General features: G+C 39.3%; 1 long non-coding RNA gene and 1 pseudogene across 1 annotated transcript in view; both read right to left on the reverse strand.

The window, feature by feature from the left end:
- Positions 1-2,215: 2,215 nt before the first annotated feature.
- Positions 2,216-23,882, reverse strand: part of LOC148000826 (uncharacterized) — a 37,208-nt gene continuing 15,541 nt past the window's right edge. The window contains exons 3-6 of the long non-coding RNA XR_015638234.1: positions 12,600-12,744; positions 12,424-12,513; positions 9,469-9,543; positions 2,216-3,189 (exon numbers count right to left, since the gene is read on the reverse strand). This is a non-coding gene — a long non-coding RNA (uncharacterized LOC148000826). The remainder of the gene's footprint in view (positions 3,190-9,468; positions 9,544-12,423; positions 12,514-12,599; positions 12,745-23,882) is intronic.
- Positions 17,135-22,962, reverse strand: Ppp2r5c-ps1 (protein phosphatase 2, regulatory subunit B', gamma, pseudogene 1; annotated as a pseudogene).

The following is a 23,882-nucleotide window of genomic DNA, read 5'->3' on the forward strand; positions in this document are numbered from 1 at the left end:
CAGTGTGCCTTATTGGGTAAGACACAATGTGGTCAGTGCACTTGTTTTAAAGTGAAAGAGACAGTCCTGTGACTCTAAGACTATCACGTTGAACGGTATGTCATTAGGCCTTGTGGTGGGCTGGGGAACCAGAGCTGGGGAACCAGAGCTGAGGAACCAGAGCTGAATTATTGACCAGTTAAGCACCTGCTAGACTTTAGCTAGTCAAGATGCTTATACAGATATCTTCCTCAAAGATTTGGTGTGTAAGAATGTCTGCCGACAAGCATCTGCTTTTCAAAAGGTCTAGCGATAAAAAAGAAAATGTACTTCTACTCTGTGCTGGACACAATGGGAAAGTAAAAAATGCATGAATCGTCTCCTCCTGATTGCCTTTTGGTGGGCAAGAATGTGTGGTGAATTCAGAAATAGCTGTGCTAGGGAAGGAGCGAGCACAGGCTCTGTGGAATGTGTGATGATGGTGATACCACTAATGTCCCTAACCTTTTATCATCAAAGGAGAAAGTGCTGGCCTGTGCACATAAAGCAGAGGTCCAGCCACTGGCCAGGTGGAGAGCATTAGAGCTTGAATTTGAACCTGGTCTTTTCTGGGTAGAGGTCTTTCATTGATAGTCTTTCCAACGTGGTTTACAAATCTGCATTTACATGCTAAAAATGCCCAACAGGAGGTTGAATGATTTTTGTTACTATATACTCCTGCACATTTGCCACACAAGAGAGATATTATGTCCCAACAATGGGCAGAGATACCAGAAGTACATTTAACTTCTGGAGTGGGGAGTGATGACCTTGTTTGTTTGTTTGCTTGCTTGCTTGCTTGCTTGCTTGCTTGCTTTAGGATGAATGTGTCAAATAAGCATGAAGGATCAAAGCCAGTAGCACATAGGGACAAAGGTGGGGAACCATTCTCCGTGAAGGAATCTAGAGTGAGATACAAGTCCCAACCCTATGGTGACTTTAGACTGAAGAATGCCATAGTCAGTTATCCCATGCCACTTAATGAACACTTACTATGCACTGTTTTCTAAGTTATATTACTTAATGCTTCTGAGACTCTGTGAGACACTTTTATGTAATAGACCCAGAACCCCAGCACCTTTAGGAAGCATAGCATATGTACCAACATTAAGTTCTGAGAGTTTTGAAAATCGTATACTTCTTTCTGTACATGACATACATGCTGACACTCATGTCCTGCCATTCCGCCATAGGCTCCACTACAGAAGGTGGTTGGTTCCTTGAGGACATTGGTTTACAGAAATCTACATGACAGTTCCATTTAAAACCAGAGGGAAATTTCTCTTTATGAGGCCCCTCTAGGAAAGAAGTTAAGAGTCCCTCAGTGAGGCACTGGGCCCTGTCTAACATACATGATACTGTCTTCAAGGTGTCTAAACTCACAGTTCCCTCCTGTAAGTCCTGGAGTGCTGACTATAGCCACAATCTATTGAAAGGCCTGCTGAAGAAATCAACAAGATACTCAGAGCAGTGGTCACTGTGTGCTCACACCCTCTTTAACCATCCCAAGAAGAATTAGTCTAGACAAAACACAGAGATAACTCTCAGATGTGAGACTTGGGTTATGAGCCTAGAACTACTATATCCAGGGAGACTAAAGTCTGATGGATTACATTGCCTTTGGTTTGGAGGGAGGAACCAGTGAGAGGATTTAGACCCGTACTGAGGAGACAGCGCCGCCTGGAGGACAATACTATAATACACTGTAAGTACTAACTGGAAAGAGTCAATAAAGGTTTAGCTCTAACAGTCTTTTGAAAATTAAACAAAGTATGATGTATTTATCTGCATATATGAGTCTCATTCATTTTGCAAAATCTTCCAGAGGTGGGTAAGATAATTCAGTCCAGGTCATTCCTTCCAAAATCGTCTTCATGTTTTTAGTAATGGAAGCTTATTTTCCTTGTGGCCAATCCATTATTCCAACAAATGGTTTCATAAAGGGAAGGTCTCTGAGGACTTGGTGTCCTTGATCCAACACAAAAACAGTTAAATACCCACACACTTGGTTTGCAATTCCTCGTGTGGAATTGAGAGATATGCCACAGGTTAGCAAGAACTCCCCTCCCTAAGTTCTCTGTGTAGATTGTTAGCTTACAGTGTCTGCGGTACTCCAAAAAGGCAAACATTAATTTTGGTGTTCATAAACTGAATAGAAGATTATTAGATAATAAAAATAAATTAAAAATAACTAAAGGAATAGATCAACATGTCTATTTATTGACAAAACAGAAAGGAAATGACCTAACTGCCAGTGTGTACAAATGTTCACCCACTAGGACAACAGTGTACAGAAGTGATGGGTGGAAGGATTGCTACCTGAGAGCCTGCTGTCTTTACCCTAGTTCTATGATTCATTTCCCAACATTCGGCAGGAGTTCCTGCTCGCAGTGAACAGCAGAAAGACTTTCGAAATTCACTTCCATATTATTGTCCTAGGCACACCCAGACTGATTTCTCTCAACCTCCACCTTTTAAATGAAAAAATACCTCTGGAATTTTAATCTAATCTTTGCCAATGTGCTTATCACTGAAGCAAAGCAAATCATAAAACATGCCAACTCAACTAGAACACATTTAAAAGTGATAAAAACTTACATAATGGAAGATAGACCTTCCAATACTACTTGGACAAACTGTATCACTGTACGGTCTGCAGGGTGAGCACAGTTCTCTTTTATGTCTGTCTTTGATTCCCCACAGTAATTCTTGCTCTGATATTACCAAGCATTTGGCCCTCTGGAGTGTCCTGCATTTTTCCTATTAATATGTCTTTTAGACAGTCTCTCAGCTTGCTGGTAGAGGGATGGAATGGAAGATTCTGTTTATCACTACTCAGTTTTTGAAGGCAGATCATTCCTATGGTGTTGGGGTTAAGAGTTCTAGAAAGAAATTGAAAGTTTTGAAGCTGGTACGTTCTATCCTAGCCATCAAAAACAATTCATGAACATAACAATACACATAGGAAAAATATCACTGGGTAATAGCAAATTTCTTTGAGGATTCCCATTTCACTGCTATCCAAAGAGTATCCACGATTCTAAAAATATAATTGTTCCTTCAAGATCAATACCAGGATCTGCTTGCTGTTAGGAGTGGGCCCTGGATAATATGTTTAAAAGTGTGTATGACTTGGTCTCCCAAATGAGAAAGTCATGCTGGTACTATGTCCTAGAAAGAAAACAAAAAGGAGTCTCATTTAGTTCCATGAGCAAAACCACAAGAGATCAAGCACAGCCAAGCTGGCAAGAGTTTAGTAATGCTCTCTCCATTTTCCAGGCCCCTTGTCTGCATAGCTTTGTGAAATGGAGTCTCTGATTCATTCAGTTGGCTAGTTCAAACCCAGAAAATGGAAACAGGAATTATGCTGGCTAGTTTGACTTTCTACTTTGTTTGTTTCTTTGTTTTTGTTTTGTTTTGTCAGCTTGACATAACTTGGGGTCATCTGAGAGGAAGTCTTGTGAAAGTGCGGCTTGTAGGAAGGTTCTAGGGAGAAACTGAGAAAATGGCTTTAGATTGGCTTATAAACTAGTGTTTGGGCAAATCTTTTGATGAATGATTGATGCCTGCTACTGTGGGCAGTGCCATCACTTGGAACGTGGTCCTGGGTTGTATAAGAAATCAAAGCTGGTCAAGCACTGAGGATCAAGCCAATAAGTAGAACTTTTTCATGGGTTCTACTTCTAGGTTGCTGCTTGAACTCCTGCCCTGATTTATTTCTGTGACAGAATATGACTTGAGATCGGCCAGTCATTAAACTCTTTCTTCCCCAAGTACCTGCTGCTCAGGTTGTTTTGATGAACAACAATAAAAATAAATGATAAAAAGTGAACTAAGACAGGGGCAAGCTCAATTCCCACACATCTGTAAATCTGTTATGAAACAGAACCCAGGAAAAGAAGATCCGTGTTATGTAGTTAACATTGGCCCAGACACATGATAGTCTAAAATGCACTCAAAGACCTAGGGTCTACAATATTTTTCCTTTAGCTCAAGAACATTAGTTTTTTTTAATCTTTCAAGTCTACAAAATAGACAGAGAGTTCTATATTTTTCTGAGTAGTGACAGAGAAAGGAAAACTTTAATAAGTTTTGATAATGTATCAATGGAACTTCTTCAGCATCAAGGAAAACAGCAGTTGTTGTGAGTCACTTAAGTCTCCCCCCACCACCTTCCCTCTCATCTCATTCTCTTTCCTCCCTTTCGCTCTCTTCTATTTCTCTCCCTCTTTCTCTCCATCCTCCCCCTTTCTCCCTCTCTCCCTTCCTCTCTTTCATTCTATCTCCATATTTATATTATACAACTGAGTTTCAAAAGCCAGGAAAAGAATTGGTGAGGCAATAGAGAACAATCACATCAGATGGCAATTCTGCAGTGGGGTGCTCTAAATGTGAGATTGGGATTTCCAAGAAAAAGCACAATTGTTTTTTAAAGCTGTCCCCAGGTTCAGTGCTAGCAGTGAGTTAATCAACTTCATGATGTATGCTCCTTTCAAGTCTGGTAAATGTTCTGCAACTTACTAGAGAAAAAGGAAAAAGTCAGTGCATCTGTTTTCTTCTTGCACCTATGCAGACACTGAATGACAGCCAGTCTTCAGATTTTACCTAAAAAGCTGCCTTGAACAGCACACTGCAGCTTTCCCTGGGGCTCAAATCAAACCTGTGTACTCTCTTGAGCTTATTTGTTAAGCATCTACGAAAGAGGACAATCAGAAACCTTGCTGTTGACTAAGCTATTACTAAGCTGTCCTTTGTGGTAACGCCATTGATTGCTGGAAATACAGTGGTTCCTAGCCTGGGAGTCAGATGGATTCACTTACAGATTCCTTGGGACCATCTGCATTCCCTCTGTGGGAAAACAGAGCAAGGATCCAGGTCTTCTGCTACAGCCTTTCATCCCACAGACAGCCTTGCCTGTTAATAGACTGTCTGAGAAGTCAGCTGCTATTAATAGACAGAATGTAAAATAGGAAGATATTCTCAGGAAAGTACTGCCTGCAGGACTGTTCTAGGGAGACAAACCAGATTGACATTTCCACCACTTTGCCATCAACAGGACTGATATCTTCAGGCTTAAATGTGGACAGAAGAATCCATGAATAAGTCACAAGTAAAGACAAGTGACTCATATATACTCTATAAGTCATTTGTTTTTGCCTAGTGCAAAGTCTTGTTTCTTTTGTCTTTAGTTCTTACATTTACTGACAAGTATATTGTGTGTATGTTGGGGGTCAGTTTTTGTAAACATCATGGTCCAAAGAATAGTGATCTGCTGGAGGCAAGAAGAAAATCCATTTCAGCACAACTCAATAGCTAGTGTTGGTTCAAATTTCAAGAGTCTGACACCGAGCAGAGAAATTTAGGCATATTTAAGCCTGAATTTGAGAAAAGTTGTCCCTTGATAATTTACTCAGTCCTATGTACACAGTAAAGTTTTATGCATGACTTCATTGAAACTCTTTGTAAAGTACATGTGATCTCTTCCCTACAGATGGGTTCTACAGATTGACTGCATGCACATCTCAGGAGTCTATGAGAAGAGCTAATGTGGTCTTGGTCAGATAGCTAGTTCAAGGTTACCAGGCTATTAATCACCTCAGCTTCCAGTCTGCAAGATGAAAAACATGTTATGAATCTCTTCCTTGGAAGAGACAACACTGTGTAGGTGGATGTCATTATGCAAGTGAAGACAGGTACAAGATAAAGTGAGGCATGTCATTGGACTAGAAGAAAGGGAGGCAGGGACAGAGGTTTTAGAAGGAGAAGGAGGAGAAAGGGGAAAGCAACATGGAGGCAGATGTAAATGATCTTTGCCATGCATTTCTACATAGATATAGGTTGTTATAAATATTTATTAAGGAGTGGATTTCTATAGGCAAATTTATCTTATCAATTGGTTGTAAGTTAATTGTGTGGATGTATTGTACATTGAGTATTTAACATATAAATCTGTCTGTTTGTTGAGTAATGATTTCACTAGGTTGTTGGGAGTGTGAATATAGTCTGTGACAGGAAGCCATGCTATCCTATAGAGTGTTTGGGGCTAGTGTGGCATGGGGCCACATTAGCATGGCCCATAGAACACGATGTGAGTCTCAGGTGTGGGGACCGTGTGTGAAAGTGGCTTACAGAGAAACAGCAAGAGCACGTGGATCCTCAAGGAGTGGGAACTCAAGGGAGGGAACCAGTCATGTGCTTTATTAATTATACTGCGACAGCCCTGCATATTTAATATTTTTGGTTTCAATGGCACTTATCTGTTAGGACAAGGAACTCTATACCCCCAATAGCACCTAGTACTCCTAGCCCCATTTTACAGATGAGTAAATATGAGCCAGAAAACATTCGAGGGAGATCAGGAGGTAGCAATGTTGGAGTCTAGCCGGCTTTGTGCAAATAGCTTTGCTCTATTGATGTCATAGCACCTACTTAAGGCATTTTTAGTTCTATTAATTCTCACATTTTAACATATACTAAAATTAATGGCAATTTTTAGAAAAACTTTTGACTTTAAGCTATGAGAGTGATAACTCTGGATTCTCAGGTTATTCCTAGATATCATCATGGCAGAATCAATATATGGCTTAACAGCAGCCGGGCCAGTCCCCACTGAGGACATTTCCATGTGTGGTGGGCAAATGCCAGAGACACTATCTGGATGCCTGGGTATTTTCTCTGGCAACAGCATCATATTTTGCCCCTCACAGAGTGGGATGCCAGGGAACACTTACCCTCAAATAATTGTTACCCCTGATCAAAAACTGAGCTGGCTGTGTCTCATTTACTATGTGTACACTACTGGTCTCAGTAGATAAACCACTCAAACTTGTTGCATAACTTAAAAAGAGGAAGTGTATATATATTCTCTGCTTTCAATTTTTCCTCAGATTTATGAACTGTCCCAGAATCCATTCAGCATTTTATGTTGCTTGAGCTCGAATTTTCTATCAATTAGTTACAACACTTATTTTCATGTCCCAAACATGTCCTGAAACCATTGCAAAGTTACCTGAACTCAGGGTCAAGCAGAACTCACAACCCCCTAAGCTCTGCACCTCCTCTGCCTCCCATGCCCTTTTGCTGTCTGCCTACCTTGGAAAGAAACAAGTGACAGACACAGAGACTAAGAGCTATACCAGAGATCCCAGGTAATGATCAAGAAAGTTTCTCTGACACCATAGCATAAGCATATGAGGAGCAAGTGGGAGCCCGAAGAGGCCCCAGGCAAGAAGAACAATGACCTGTCCTTGTGGGTGACTGATGAGGGAAGCTCAGATTTCTTTGTATTCAGCAGTAGCAGAGGGCGTGGCCTTGTTTGTAACATTCTAATAGACAACTTTATTGTTTTGTTTCCCCAGATCATTCTGTACAGCTGCTGCTGTATATTGTGGGGTGGATTGTGACTCTCAAGAGTTATTGATGGGGGTTGGGGATTTAGCTCAGTGGTAGAGCGCTTGCCTAGCAAGTGCAAGGCCCTGGGTTCGGTCCCCAGCTCTGAAAAAAAGAAAAAGAAAAAAAAAACAACAACAACAACAAAAAAAAAAACAAAAAGAGTTATTGATGAAAGCCTGAATTCTAGCAGCTCATGTAACTGTATTGAGAGACAGGGCCTTGACGTCACCAATGAGTAAGGGAAAATGGTTCCTTTAATCTGACAGTTACCTTCACAAAGTAACCAGACATACAGAAGGAAGAAGTGGCCATCTACAAGAAGAATCAGAAACCTTGCAGACTGGAGCTTTCAGCATCTTGCTCTTGGAACCTCTGTCTCCAGGACCTTGACAAGGGAATGATTATTATTTCACACAGACTGTGTTATCTTGCTGAGGCCAAGCCAGCACACTGTGTACCTGATCACTAGCCATGGAGCATTTGGGAAGTTTTGAAAAATAGAGTTTTAAATTAACTCAAAACTCAGCAACAGGATCTGACTCAGGAAGACAGATTGTTAAAAATGTAGGAGAACTGGTTCAGAGTCACTGACCCTCCCGTTTATCACCGAACTGAGTAAATGAGTAATGGGTTTTGTTCTGCCCCTGTGATGTTTGTTCAAGCCCCCACTGTGCCCTCCAGCCATTGTGTCCTGCAGAGAGTATTCCAGGAAACCTGCGGCCAAGACTAACCATATGTGTTTCAGATGCAGAGGCCTCATCAACTCTGACAAACATTTACCCTAAAGGACAATCAAGATCTGTTCTCAGGAGAATGCTTGACCTTTCCCCTCATTCAAACCCTAGAGTCTTAAGAACAATCCTGTGACTTTGAGAGTTTCCCCTTGTGACATTTTTGGTATTTCCTTTTGACATCCCCCCATCTCCTGGAGCTTGTGATTTCTTCCTTTAAAAAGCCCTTCTCCCAGCCACTCGTGGTCGACACCTCTGTCTCCTGTGTGGGATACATGTCGGCCCGGAGATCTCTGTAATAGATCTCAATGATAAACCTCGCCTTTGCATATTACATCCAAATGGTCTCTCTGTGTCTGGGGTCCGAGATTTCCCGAGATTTGAGTAAGGGTCTCCCTTCGGGGATCTTTCAGTTTCACTGCAAACATCCAGGAAAGTAATAGAAAATGTAAGTAACCCCTTCATGCCTTCGATATCACATCTGGCTGTCTGTGTCACCCTCGTCTTTGAGGAGGATCTTTGGTTTTTGAAATCAATCTACCCCTGATGTTTGAACAGGAGTTATGCTTGAGAAGTGAGTATAGTGTATCTATGCAGCTATACCAAGAGATAAAGAGACAAAATGATAAATGGTCAAACCTGCTAGGTAGCAAAATGAGAGAATTGTGTGATCACTAGAAGAACACTGTAATTATGTGCATGCCCTGAATTTATTCACACCATACTGTTACTCTACTCTCTGCCCCAGATTTATTGAGAATTTCCCTCAGGGTTCAAAGTTCCCAATAACCCACCAGAATATCGCTCTTAAGAGTAGAACATTTGAAAAAATGAAAGGGAATTCTCAATTTGGTTTCAGCCATTCCCAGCACAGAATGGCTCAGTTTGTAGATCCAAGATCTTCCCTTTGATAAGTGGCTTTAAAAAGTTTCAGCAGGCTTGTACAGGAGGACTTTTCTCCTGCCTCTAAAAGAGCAAGAAAAGCCTCATCATTAGGACTGGCTCCTGTGTGGCCAGAGATGCACTCAGGTGTATCTGCCAGAGATGTCTCAGCAGCCGCACAAAGCAGCAGAAGCCAGAGACACTAGCAACCTCTGGGTCATGATGACCCAGTCAGTCATCATGGCGCACGGCCCATATTATATCAGCCCCCTGGATGTAGTGATGCATTTGCTTCCAAATTAATAAAGCAAAATGACAATAAGATCAGTGTTTAAAATTTTGGGGAAAGAGTTGGGGACATGGCTCAGTGGTTTCTAGTATTTTCAGTTCTTGCAGAGGATCTGGGTTCAATTCACACCACTCATGTCTGGTGCCTCTCATCTACCTGTAACTTCAGCTCCAGACAGATGTAACAGAGAGACGGCCTTTGTAGGCACCTACCCTCTTATACATGCACCACCTGCAAAGACACACATACATGTACATAATTAAAAATAAACAGTAATGATTTTTTTAAGGTTAACGTGTAACAAGTGTGGGCTATGTGAGAGAATCTTGAGTTCAAGATCAGCTCAGGCTATAATATAGTAAGTTGGATACCAGCTTGCTTGAGCTGTGTAACAAACTCCCTGTCAATAAAACAATATTAACAAAAGATGAAAGATATAGACTCTTCTAAAAGATGAAAATGGTAATATGGAATTATAATAAGAAAATATAAGTCTCCCTAAAGTTCATCATTGGGAAATAATTCTATTTAAGCTCTGCCCCAGTTACCGGACAACATCCAGATATGCTCCACCCTAAAGTTACTGTGCAATGGCCAGATATGCCTGACACTATAAAAGGGGCTGCTTGCCCCTCCTCTTGCTCTCTTGTTCTTGCTCTTGCCTTTCTGTTCCTGCTCTCTCCCCATTCCCTTCTCCCCTCTCTTCATGTGCTCATGGCCAGCCTCTACTTCTCTTCTCTTCTCTTCTCTTCTCTTCTCTTCTCTTCTCTTCTCTTCTCGTCTCGTCTCTTCTCTTCTCTTCTCTTCTCTTTTCTTCTCTTCTCTTCTCTTTTCTTCCTTTCCCTCCCTTCCCCTCTCCTTCCCTTCCCTCCCTCCCTCCTGCCTTTCTCTACCTCTACTACCCTCTTGACTCCCCTCCTCATGCCCTGAATAAACTCTATTCTATACTATACTGTCATGGAGCTGGTCCCTCAGGGGGAAGGGATGCCTCAACATGGGCCCTCAGAGGTGCCTCCTTCCCCTATATCCAACTACACCTCCACATAACATATCCCCCTTCTCTTTATCTTTTTATAAACATATCACTTACTACTTTATAAAGTATACATTTACAAAATGTCACATAAGAGAACATATTATGAGTGTATTCGGACAGGTTAAATTTACTTGTATTTTCCACTTTTCAAAAAATTTAAACAATGTTGTGATTGATACGTAAAAACTATATATATTTATGGGTCCCAGGGTGGTGTTTGGCTGTGTGAGTACAGGGCGTGAGTTCAAATCAGGATAAATGTACCTGTCTCCTCAAATGCTGAACATTTCTTTATGCTAGCCTGGTCTGAGTCCTATCTTCCTTGCCACTTGATAGCACTTGTAATCACTTGCTGAGCAGCAGTACAGGAGGTAGCCTTTGTACATCCACCTCTCACTGCATTCTCCACCCACCCTTTCCCATGTGCACTCCCTTCTCCAGTTCTACAAGACCAAGACTTAAAGATTCTCCACGTGAGCATGATACCATGGTGCTTGCTCTTCTGTACCTGGTTTATTTCACTTAAAATAATGATCCCCAGCTCCATCCATGTCATTGCAAACAGCAGGGCGAGGTTTTGTTGTCATTGTTTTATGGATGAACAGCATTCTAGTGTTTATGTGTGCCAAATTGTCCTTATCTATTCTTCAGCTGATAAACACTAAGCTTGTTTCTTTTTCTTGCCCATTGTGAATACTGTGGCTACAGTGTCCATACCAGACTTACCGACCATTTTCTGAAAAAATATATGCATGGGTACTCACTGTGCAAAATGGATTTAATAATGATGCGTTTACTTAAGTAGCTCATGCAAATGACCACATTCACGATCCATTACCCTCTCCCTTCCCCTTTTCCTTCTACTAGCTCTTTTTTTTTATTACCAAATAACTTCCTTTCTATTTTCTTGTATTCTGTGAGCACATGCATATGTGTAACCTATGTATCGCATATGAGAGATAGCTTCCTTGGTCTGACTTCTTTTATTAACAACTAATATTGCCTAGCTTCCCTATTTTGAATTCTTAGAAACAACATCCTTCCCTACAATCTGAGAATGTTTTGAAGAGTTCCAACCTTCAAAGCTGGTGTATGCCCAGCTACTGTTTTCTAAAAGCTCCCTGACAACACTGCTTAAAGTGAGGCCCAGGCACTTGCAGTTCTTATGTTAAGTGAGAAAAGCCACTGGCCTACATTGGAGGCAAATTGCAAAAGTGTCTGAGTGCTGCCCCAAGTGTGAGTCAACGCCTCCTGCTAGTTGCTGTCATTTTAGATGTTATTATTTTGTTGTGTTCTGCCCCTTAAATTTAATGCTTATGAAGTTGATGGTGAAAATACATGGAGGAAATGAACCTTCATAAACCCAACATAATTCTGCTACTCAGCTTAACCTGACATAATCAAGATTAGATTTGACTCAAACTGAATCACAGATTAAATGGTCTGAAGCCTCTAGTGATTATCTGAAACTGATAGAGCTCGTTTTAGCTGAAGATTTCATTTAATCATAGGTTTAATTCTAACTTCTTATCACTTCACAGAAAACTGACTGATCTCATGTTTTATAGTTGACTAAATTTCTTGATCAGTCCTTAACCAATAGATGCCACAATTTAGAATCTGTGTCTTTCTAGCATTTCCCACGTGACTACATACTCCAGAGCGGAATACCCAGTAACCCCAAATTAATCCATTCTCTTTGTTCAGGAAGAGGGGTTTGAATGCTCTATCTCATGTTCAAACCAGAGATATCTTTTAGGGATGAATAAAAACGACTGGCTATTCTTTCTAAAGCCACTTGGGTATTACAAAAATGCTGCTGTGTAAAGGATTAGTATCTGGTTTTCAAAATAAGATGGAGTACGTTGTTTTTAGGACTCAATATGATAAAATGCTCTTCAAGACTCCACTGTGTTACATAAATCAACACATAATACAAAACAATAAAAACAGTCATCCTTATGTGTCAGGCACCAAGCTATCCCTCAACCCATCAACCCTCTGACATTTGTACTATACTAATCCATGTCCTGAGAGTTGAGTAAAGCATAGTACAGGGAAGGGATTAAACTCACCTAAGATCCCACCTCCTTCAAGTGATAGAGCACAGGCCTAGGTTCATCTGGATGGAGAGGCCACGTCAACCAGCTCCATGCCCTGGTTGCCTAGAGAACACAGGTCACTGTTACGTGCGTTCAGTCAATTCACTGAAGCCTGAATCAGTCATAGGTACCTTTATTGATCTCTATACCTTATGTGTCTAGTGTCTCTCCGGGTTCTCCATGTTCATAAGACAGAGCAGGAATCAAAACTTCAGTCACATGATGCATGGTGCAACCTACTTCATCTTGGATCAGTGTCACTAACCTCAGGACTGTCCTAATTGCAGCCACCTTCTGTCATGGGGAAAGGAAGCGAGTGGGTATTTAATGCATTAAAAGATGTCATTCTGCAACAGATTTAGTCATGTATATTTAACCAAGCTGCCATATTTAAATACAAATTCTTGTTCACCAAAATAATAGACTGAATATTTAGATAACTGTAGGCATTTCTGACTTCACCCTATTTTGGTACACTGCCAATGAGTATCTGCCAACCACTTCCAAGTGGGTAGTTTATTGAGGTATAGTGGCACGCCCTTTTAATCCAAGCCTGATCTCTATGCATTTAAGGTTAGCCTGTTCTACCTAGAGAGTTCCAGGTTAGCCAAAGCTAAATAGAGAAATCTTGTCTCTAAAACAAAACAAAACAAAAAGTTGATAATTATAGTCAAGGAAAAATGGTTATTTGAGAAAATAAATCAAAGTGTATCACATTATGAGCTGAAACCCCATATTTTTATTGAAAATGCATATGCAACTAAAATACAAAAATAATGGATTTTATCATTATATGTCATATTTGTACATAATACACTTTCTTTTTAATGACTGAATTACTGCTAGAACATTTTTAGGTCGATCTTTAGCTACAGGATTTTGAATTTGCACCATTTTCAAAATTAAATTATGGAATAATTTGGGATTTATAATTGGCTAAAGTGGTCTCCTCTGTGTGGGTCTTCGCAGATGTCAAGGTAGAGGTGAAAATAAAAACTTGATTCAGATTCACTTTGGGGAATCTGATGTTAGGTGGTTTGTTGCCAGTATATTTGAACAGAATATAATCTGGAAAAATATTTTCTGGTGTAATACAATCATGAGTATACAGGAAAGTGTAATTATATTGAATTTCAACTCAGAAGTGCTATTTCTTCCAAGAAAATGAGTTTTAGAGATAAGCTACCTGAACTAGCTTAAGGCTGTAAGGAAGAATCTGGCCTGGTCTCATCGCACACAGAGAGAAGAGGTTATTTGGGGTATCATTCAACTCTGGGCCTGATTGTGGGCACGTGGGGGAACCCCTGGCTGTACAGGTGTAGGAGTTTGATATGGCCTATCACCAACAGGTATGCAGATCGCCAGGCAATTAATTACTTACATCCAGTTCCCAGTTTTCTGGAAAAAACAAACAGGTTTTACATCCTTCCTTTTGGACGGACAATTGTAAGCGCTTAATATTTCTGGTTTCCTTGGAGATCCATAGACACAAGGACCTTCATGCTCCAACAGTCACCATTCCTCTTCTTTCTCCAAGTAGGTTCATTTTATTATGTAGCTCTAACCCAAGGGTTACCTTGCAGCCAATAAGTATATCTCATTAATCTGCTCTAATCTTAGAGACCTTATTCTTATTTCTATTATGACTCTGATCCATGAAAAGCAATGACAGATGTTTTGTAGAATGTACTTCAATTTGGCTTTTTCTAAGAATTTTTCCATGATTAACTGAGAACTGTGCAATTTTTGATAAGGAACACATAGAGGCAGAAGATTTGTCAAACTCAGGGCACAGGGGATACTCCTCCATGATAACTCACTTGACATTACTTATGACGATGTTAACTCTCATTAGTCCATAGAAAGCTGGACCAATTTCTCCCTTGTGAGGTTATGACTTCCCCCTTTCCATTCTCTGTTCATTAGAAATGAATCACCAGCTTCAGTCCATTCCTAAGAGGAGTGAAACTGAGGAAGAGCGTATCTGCACAGTGTTTGTAATTCAATGGATTCACATATCCTCCCTCACATATATGGTTATCCAAGCATTTACTTATGCTGTTATGGGCTCTTGAACAATCATTGTTACTCTGTTCCTTTAATTGCTTGGTTTGACCATAATGTACTCATAATGACAGTTCTACCAACTCTTCCTTCCTCCCTAATTCATTTTCAGTGCTTTGCTTTTTTATTAATAACATTTTTCAGTTAGCAAAAAAATTAGGGGCTTTCATTATAATGTTTTCATACAAAAATTTCATTGTATTGCTCTCAATTCACTCTTTGTCCACACTCCAACATCTTCCTGTTCCCCTTATTTATAAACTGCTTATGAGACAAAGTTTGCAAAACTTGTCTTTATTTTCCCCACATTACTCACGCTTATTCCCACTCTTCCATTACTCCAGAGAATGTCCTTTCTACTTTAAGGATGTGTGTGTGAGCGCACACACACACACACACACACACACACACACATGTACATGCACACACACAGACACACATGCACATGCACACACACACACACACACACACACACACACGTACATGCACACACAGGATTTCAAGTGCAATTCTTATTCTTGTGAGCCTGGTTTATTTTGATTATGTGTGCATGCATGTGTTTGTTTGTGTGTGTGTATGTGTGTGTGTGTATGTGTGTGTGTATGTGTGCACGATATTGTTTACTCACCTTTTGAATGTCCGCTAAGAATTTTTGAGAGACTAGGAGTTACAAAGACTCCCTGGTAGTCAGATAGGGAGATGGGCCATGGCTAGGTAATAAAAGTGTTGGAATTCTAAGCTGACACACTTGTTTCTTGCTCCCCTGACATGAGACAAAAGGCTTGTAGCTTAAAGCAAGGCCTTGTTTGTTTTTTGTCTTCCACTAGCAGGGCTCCTGCTGATGGACTGGCTCAGCAAGTTCAAGACCTGATCAGGATGACACGCAGCAGTTTCAAATCACTCAAACTGATCAAGCTAGGGAGGTAGGCTCTTCAGAGGCTCCAATCCCTAGTGCCCGAGAAGAAGATGAATTTTTCAGATTTTTGAGTCCTCCCTCTATGCTTCACAGAGGATCTTTGCTTCATGTGTCTGCTGACTGTGTGTTTCCTCATCCTCAATAAACAACTTTCTCCAACTGCTGGTTTTGTTTGTGGTGCAAGGAACTTTGCTGCTGCTTGTTGAGTTTTGTGGGTTTTTTTTTTCTGAATCTTAATTCTTTAGCTGACAGAGGAAATGAATTTGATCAAGACCCCCTAGAATGTCTCAGTCTCTTATCTTGGCTATTATGAATAGTACATTAAAAGTTATGGACATGCAGCCATCTGTGTAGTGAGCTGGCTTGAATTTCTTTAATTGTATACTCAGGAAAAGTATAGCAAGATGGTATCGAAGTTTCAGTGTTATGAGAACGCTCCCTGCTAATTTCAGTATGATATAAAATAATTTACATTTCTGAATGCCCTGTGTATAAAGGCTCTATTACCTCACAGTGTTGTCACCAACATTTGTTGTTCTCTAGGTATTTGGTGACAGCCATTCTGAATGGGGTGGGATAGAATCTCAGCATGATTTTATTTTAGATTTCCTTAATGGTTAACAATGGGAAACATTGCTTCATTTATTTACTGCTCTTTTTTTCTTCCTTTAAAAACTTTGCCTTGTATACCTGGTTTGATGATTTGGATGGGGTGTTTAAATCTGTAAGTTCCTTATTTACTGTAGATAGTAATTTCCCATCAGATGACTAGTTAGGAAAGATCTGCTCCCATTCTGTAAGGTAGGTCTTCACTCCATTATTTTATTTTCTGTATATAAGCTACATAAAATATCATAGAATATCACTTGTCAAACAATGCTAATATTCTCCATTCTAGTGAAACTCTTCTCTGAAGTGACTTTCCTTCACCTATATCTTAGTGTCCTGCCTAAGTTTTTCTAGCAGTTTCAAAACTCCTGTCTAACATTGTGGTATTTGATCTCTTTTACATTATTTTTTATGAAAGATAAAAGATATGGATCTACTTCCAATCCCTTACATGTAGAAATCCTTTATTCCTAGCACCCTCTGTCAGAGACACTCCATTCCTATCAGTGTATATATCTGACACCTTAGAGTCAAAATTAGGTGACTATAGGTGCATAGTTTTTATTTCTGGCTGCTCCCTCCATTCCACCGGTCTCTGTGCCTGTCCTTTGCCAATAATATGATGTTTACCATATTTGGGTTATACAATATACCTTGAAATCAGGTCCTGTGACACACCTCCAGCAGTGTTCCCTCATCTTAAGTTTGCTTTGACTTGTCTGGGTCCTTAATACTCTATTCCAGTGGTTCTCAACCTTCCTCATGCTTCAACCCTTTAATACAGTTAATTATCCCTCAGGGTTGTGGTGACCCCACAATCATAAAATTATATTGTTGACATTTTATAACTGTAATTTTGCTCCTGTAAAGAATCATAATGGAAATATTTCTGTTTTCATATGGTTTTAGGCCACCTTGTGAAAGTATTAGTCAACTCTCCAAGGGGCTGAGACCCACAGGTTGAGAAACACCGCTCTATATGAGTTCTAAATTTTTTTTCTTTTAACCTTGAAGACTGAGTTAAGAATTTGTTGATGGTTGCACTGATGTTGTAATATGCTTCTGATAATAGACATATTCCCAGTAATATCTCTGTCAATTGATCACATAGAAAGTCTTTGTGATACACTTTGTGGGATACACTTTGGCTAGATTTTCCATTTTAACCCACACTTCTTGTTCTTTCATTTTTAGCTTCTCTTTGAGCTTCTCTGCTTTGAACTGCTGGGTGCGGTCATTGAAGAGTTTTTGGTTCATCTCCATGAAGAGTTTCAGGATGGTGTATATCAAACTGTGTATTGTCTTGTTCCAGTGGGTCACTGCGTTGCCGTCTAAGGACGGAAACATGATCTTCACTCATGCTAAACTCATGATGCTCATTGTTCCAATAATATAGCGCCCGCTCTGCCACCTGGAAGTGAGGGCTGGAAACACATTTGGCCAACTGCCGGAAAAGAGGCTCCATGATCTTCACAAATTCGGACGGTTCAATTACATCTAAGATTTCACCTAATTCATTTAAGACATTACTTCTTTTTGGACTTTGGCCAGTATTTGAGAAGTGCCATTACCACTGGGTCAGTGAGGGTGCCGTCCTTCTCTAAAAACTGCACGACGCAGTACACCAGCTGGGGATGGTAGACAGTCGGGGATTTCACTTTGTGCAAGGGCAGCAACACCTTTAACAGGAAAATCTTGTGCTCTTCCTTTAGTGGAAAGGCATTAATTATACTTCCCAGGATCTCCAGTAACTCTGCTATGTCATTGGGGTGCTCTGTCTCATAGATAAACCTATAAAATATATTATTGATCTGTTTCCTGATGTAAGCACACAGGCCTAAGAACTTCCCATAGATGATGTGCAGGGTCGTTTTTAGAAAATCTCTCTCCCGAGGATCCTCGAAATAGAAAATCTAGCCAAAGCAAATCCCCAGGTACTAAAAAAAGAGAGTAACTTAGGAGTGTTGAGGCTTTGTGTGAATGTTTGATGAGATAGGACCTGGTTCCACCCCAGGAAGGGAAGGCCAATGTCACTAACACTGTGTGTGCAAATGTCAGCGATAAAAACACTTTCCAACTTTGTTTAAAAAAAAAGGCTCTTATGTAACGTCTAGTATCTTCTTCAATTTTTATGTAAAAATTTCTGGTATTGTTTTGGTTTTAGAGGTCATTCATGTCCTTAGTTTATTCCCAGACATTATCTCGTAGCTGCTGGGAATAGATTTTGTTCTTGGTTCTATTCTATTACTTATTTTAATTATTATTTATTTTATTATTACTTATATTAATTATTCTAATTTTTGTATGGTGACATTGTAGCCTGATAACTTGATGAGAAGGTAGAACAGACCTAAGAGGTTTCTGGTAAAGTGTAGCATCTTCAAAGTAAAGGATTATGATATCTGTTACCAGTGGTCATTTGACTACTTGCTGGTATCACTTTTCAATATTTCTATTATTGTTATTTTTCAAACTTCTTATTCTCTCTAAGATGCCAAGCGTTATAATGAATAACAACAGATACATTATATCATGCCTTATACTATAGGATATACTTCCCAGTTTTCATTTGGTATTTTTTATTAGATTTATTGTGTATATCCTTCATCATGTTGTGTTATATTCTATCAAGAAGATATGTTGGACTTCATTAGAGACCTTTTCTATCTATTGAGTTGGTCATGTGACTTCTGTTCCTGAGTCTATTCAGACACATTATTTATTACATTTATAGATCTGACATGTTGAACCATCCTTACATCCTTATAATCAAACCAACTTTTTTTATGTCTGCTTTCCTTAATTCATTCTTGAATTTAGTTTCTAAGTGTTTTTAGTGAGCATTTTGTATGTTTAAGAAAATTAGTTTATGGTTTTCTGCTTTGATGCTTTTGTTTATCTGGTTTTAGCAATAGAGTGATTTAATTTCAGAGAATTAATTTAGAAGTGCTCCTTCTCCTTCTGTTGTGGAACAGTTTGAAGAACATTGCATTTTTCTTCTTTAAAGGTATTGTGGGAAGTGACTCAATCTGTCTGGTCCCGGTTTTTTAGGTTGTGAAACTTCATTGCTGCTTCAAACTTGGGGCTTGTCATAGGTCTGTTTACATTATTGACATCTCTCAGTGTAGGCTTGGTGGGTCTTATTAGTCTATTTGTATATTCTTTCTCAATTTTCTAGCTTTTTGAATACAGGTTCCCAAATTATTACTTCATCATCTTCTAGATTCTACTGTCATATGTTACAATGTATCCTTTCTTATTCTTTTTTATTACCTTGTATCGTCAGTGTTTTAGCCTAGACTCTCCTTGATCTTCTTTTAACACTGCCAAGAAATAGAAATGGAATTGTTTCCTCCTTCTCTGCATTGTTCTCTTGGTCTCCAACTTCTTTATTTCTACAATTTTGTTTATTATTTCTATCTATAGGTACAATTTTTCTTATTCTAGTTTTTCTAAGACATGGAGGCACATCATTAAGGTATTTACTTGAGATCTCTATTTTATTTGTTTGTTTAAATTAAGGATTCACATCAAAATTTCATCATAAAGCTGAATTTGCTATGGCTCAGACATTCCGGTAAGTCATTCTTTCATTTCCATTCTATTCTAAGGATTTCCTATGTGATTTATTCAGTGGTCCACTCTTCATACAATAGTATATTTTTCTGTCTCCAGGTATATATTCTGCTAATATTGATTTATAGTTTTATTCTACTATCCCATGAGAAAATAATTTATTTTAATTTCCACTTGTTAAGATCTTTGGATGAAGACATCTGCTTTAGAGTAGGCTCCATGAGCTGCTGAGAATAATGTATGCTCTGAAGATTTTGAATTGAATATTTATAAATGTCCTTTGAATCCATTTGATCTCTAGTACAGTTACCTCTGAACTTTCTTTGCTGATCTGTTTTACCAGATGATCTCTCTTTTGGTGAGAGTTGATTGTTGAAATTAGCAACTGTAATTGTCACTGGACCCAATTTGTCTTATTATGTCTATTCTCATGTTTATATGAAATTGTGTTCAGTCAGTGCACGTGTACTTAGAATACATCCTCTTTTGTATTTTTCCCTTATTAATATAAATTAATTGCTAGCTACTCTGACTAGTTTTGGCTTTCAGTGTATGTTAGTAGTTATATGGAGAGCTAATCTTGCTTATATGAGGCCTTTGTTTGCATGATGAATTTTTTTAATCAGTTTATCTTTATTCATTTTCTTGCCAGTGAAGTATGTCTTTTGTACTCAATGTAGTTAGAGCTTGTTCAAAAATCCAATTTGCTAGTCTGTGTCTTTTAGTTTGAGAAATAAGACCAGTTGCACTTAGAGTTACTATTAAGAAGACTACTCGTTCTTGTAATGGTGTTAGCTGTCTGTCTATGTCATCTGACTACTGTTGCCCACTGAGACAGGAGCAACACACTGTATGCCAGTTTACAGGCATAGCCTAGGGGCTGACAACTGTCAGTTCCTGCCCCAGGGAGCACGCTTTTCATTATGAGAAGAACATATCTCAGGATATCTGATTAAGGAAGGATGGAAGCCCCCTGAGGCAGACTTGTAAACTTCTGGAAATGGACCACTTAGTAGCAAGCACGTGAGCTGCTGTTCCTGTTGTTCAAGACAGTGAAGAACACGAGCAACTGCTTCTTCTTCAGGACAGTAATACCTTGGTTGTTATGGGTACAATATTTGACTAAAACATCCCACAAAAATGAATCTGAGATACAACTAAAGGTGGAAAGGTAAAGGAGAGAGTGCTTTCAAAGATTCTGCCAGCTGCTGTGCACAGATAGTCCAACCTCAAGGAGAAATTGGTCAATGCTGCTACACTCTGTGCTAGAGGACATGCATGCTTTGTTTTAAACCAAACCAAATTATGTGTGCTGTTTGTAGCAATAACCATGCTCTTCCTTTGTCAAATTACATGGGAAAAACCCTTTATCGATATACGTGTGCTCATTTTGACTCTGACAAATGACTTGAGAGTTCACATGAATGTCAATCAGTTTTCATCCACTCCTGAGAATACTCTTAGAAAAGTTGCTTTCCAACAGCCTCAATTCCTATGTGTAAGCCATGCTGATTTCTATATCTAAATACCTACCTGATACTGAACTGGAAATATAGAACTAAGATAACTACAACCAACATAAAGTGGAATTCCTAAAGTTTACATATTAGCTGAAAGGTCAGGGTTCCTTCTCTTCCATTAAGTCCACCCAGCTGAGCCTCAAAGCCTTGAATTTCAAGCAGGTGGGTGTCAGGTGTTAAGAACATCAGTAACCCTCCACCTTCTCTCTTTCCCTCCCCATGTCCCTTTCCCTCTCATCCTTTTCCCTCTTCTCTCATTCTTTGTCCTTCCTTCTCCTTTTCCTCCTCATCTCTTCCTCCCCTCTTCACTCCAGTGTTAAGGACATTCTAATTGAAATTGTGGCCTGGTGTGAGTCACAAAAGACATTTCATCATCTGTGTTGCTGTATATGCTAGGATGACAGACATAGATCTGGGTTTGAATGTTGGGTTTTCCATTTACTATGGGGGTGTTTAGTTTCCTTTCCTATACATTGACTGCTTTTTAGATTGCTTATATGGGAGCACGGACTTGTCACAGTACATGTGGGGATACCAAAGAACAATCTTTAGGAGTTGGTTCTCCCCTGGAACCACCTGTGTCCTGCTGATCTAATATGTCATGTTCTTGGTGGCGAGTGTCTTTACCTTCATTGGACAACTGGTGGTGACTGGCGATGCCAAGCATTCTGAAAGTGCTGTTTGACAATGGAAGTGTGTTCCATTGCTTGGACTGACCCTTCACTGTCCCTATTGGATATTTGCTGCACACCTTTTGCTATGCTTATGCTTCTTACTGTTAAAGGCCTCTCTCCAAAAGCCAGAGCTGGGATAACAAAAGTGTAAACAAGAATGAAATTTGTGAAAGTTCCCTGGAAAAAACAGTTATGCAAAACTTGAGTCCTTCCTTAGCACTTTTTAATTAAATAAACATTTATATGATTAATGAGTATTGTTAGTAATCATGAGGCTTGAGAATTTGAGAATTATTAAAGAAAAAGAGGGAAATTTTGGAAACTTACAAGCTGTAATTGAATTACAAAGTTTTTAATCTTCAACTTTAGAAACAAGGAACTTGTATGAATAGAAAGAGATTTGAATAGAAAGAAGTCTTGGTACCTTCCTGAAGACAAACATAAACAACTTTAAGAACCCTGATGTTCTTCTGTTCTTTACAGAGCTGTAATAGAGATAGGAATTTTATTGAAACAAGGGCTCAAAACAGAGACCTAGAGGAAGGGATTCTGGCCTGCCTGCCTTCCTGAACTGAGTTGTCAAACCAGACCTCTACTGATAGATCACCCTTGCAAAGGAGCTGAACAATATTTTAAAAATCAAAAAAAGATAGTGGTTTTATGCCAAATATAAAAGAAATATAGAGGAAGGCACGGAGGAATTAAATAAGAGTTAAATGTTGAACTTTTGTAGAAAGTCAAGTTTGATATCATAGGGAGTAGGAAATAACTTTTGATCTATTAATCTTATGCCAAACTGAAAGAAAATCCAATTTAAATAGAGTCATCCTGTCTAGCATTTCTGTAACTGCAAGGCTTTATGACACCAATCTTAAGGAATAAGATACTGAGTTTTAAGAAAATTGATTTTATCATGTTAATTTTTACTTTTTTATAAAATTCTTATATAATCAAGGAAGACTTTAGAAGAAAATATATTTTGAAAAGCTATATCAGTGAATAAAATTTCTGAGGAATGATTTTATGTATAAATAAAGCTTGAAAGAGACAACAGTTGTCAGAATAGGAAGAGTCATACCGAGATGTGCTTCCTCATTGTCCCATAGCTCATCAAGTAAAATACATCCAACGTCTGATCCTTCCTTCCCTTCATTGCTCCTACATTCGCCCTTCTCCAGACCCCACCCTGAGCTGAGACTGGTCCCCAGCAGGTGGACAGTTCTCTACTAGGATTATGAGGTTTAAATGAGATGACACATGTAAAGTGCAGTGTAATGTTCTGATGAAAGATCTCAGAGCAAAGATTAATGATCTGTCCTTCCCTGATGAATGATATAATTGGAAGAATCCTACAAGACTTAATGCTAAGTGCCTTATTTCCATGAATAGGGTCTCATAGTTGAACTTTGACCTTATTTTAGGGACTCTCTACAATCCTTTTTCAGTAGAGTAACTTTGAGACTCATTCAAATGGTCAACTATATCTTCTAGTGCTCTTAGGTCATGCAATCCTCTTGGCATAGCTTGGTGTTTACCCCAGACCTGAGTTTCACCCCTATTTGTTACTACATGTTGTGTTCTGTCCTGTGTGTGTGTGAGTATGTATGTGCCAATGTGTATGTGTCCATTACCATGTTTATGTGCATGTGTGTGTTCATGTGCATGTGTGTGTGTGTACGAGTATGTATATGTATGATACAGGTGTAACCAAATTGGTGTTTATTTGCCCATCCAGTGTTAGGTGCTGACTGTTTAGAATCCATACAGTGTTGAAAAGAATATACTTTCTTCATCAGCAATGCTATGAATTAGAAGATTCAAACTTCTAACAGAGCGGAGCAATAAATACAAGTCATGGAACAGCTTCAAAGAAACAGCTTGTTCTTCTTCCTTCCCAAAGCACTTTGAAGTTGGTGTTCCACAAAGCAGAGTCTTTGTCAGCTGCTGTCTAGTCACCCAGAACTGAGTTTGGAGTCTGGGACATGGGGAACTATCTCAGGAACCTGAGTCTATAATTGCCTTTGGACATGGCTCACTGTGTTAAGAAATGGGAAAAGCCTAGTGCAAGATTAG

The sequence above is a fragment of the Rattus norvegicus genome, chromosome 15, assembly GCF_021556685.1.
Source record: "Rattus norvegicus strain SHRSP/BbbUtx chromosome 15, alternate assembly SHRSP_T2T, whole genome shotgun sequence".
NCBI lineage: Eukaryota > Metazoa > Chordata > Mammalia > Rodentia > Muridae > Rattus > Rattus norvegicus.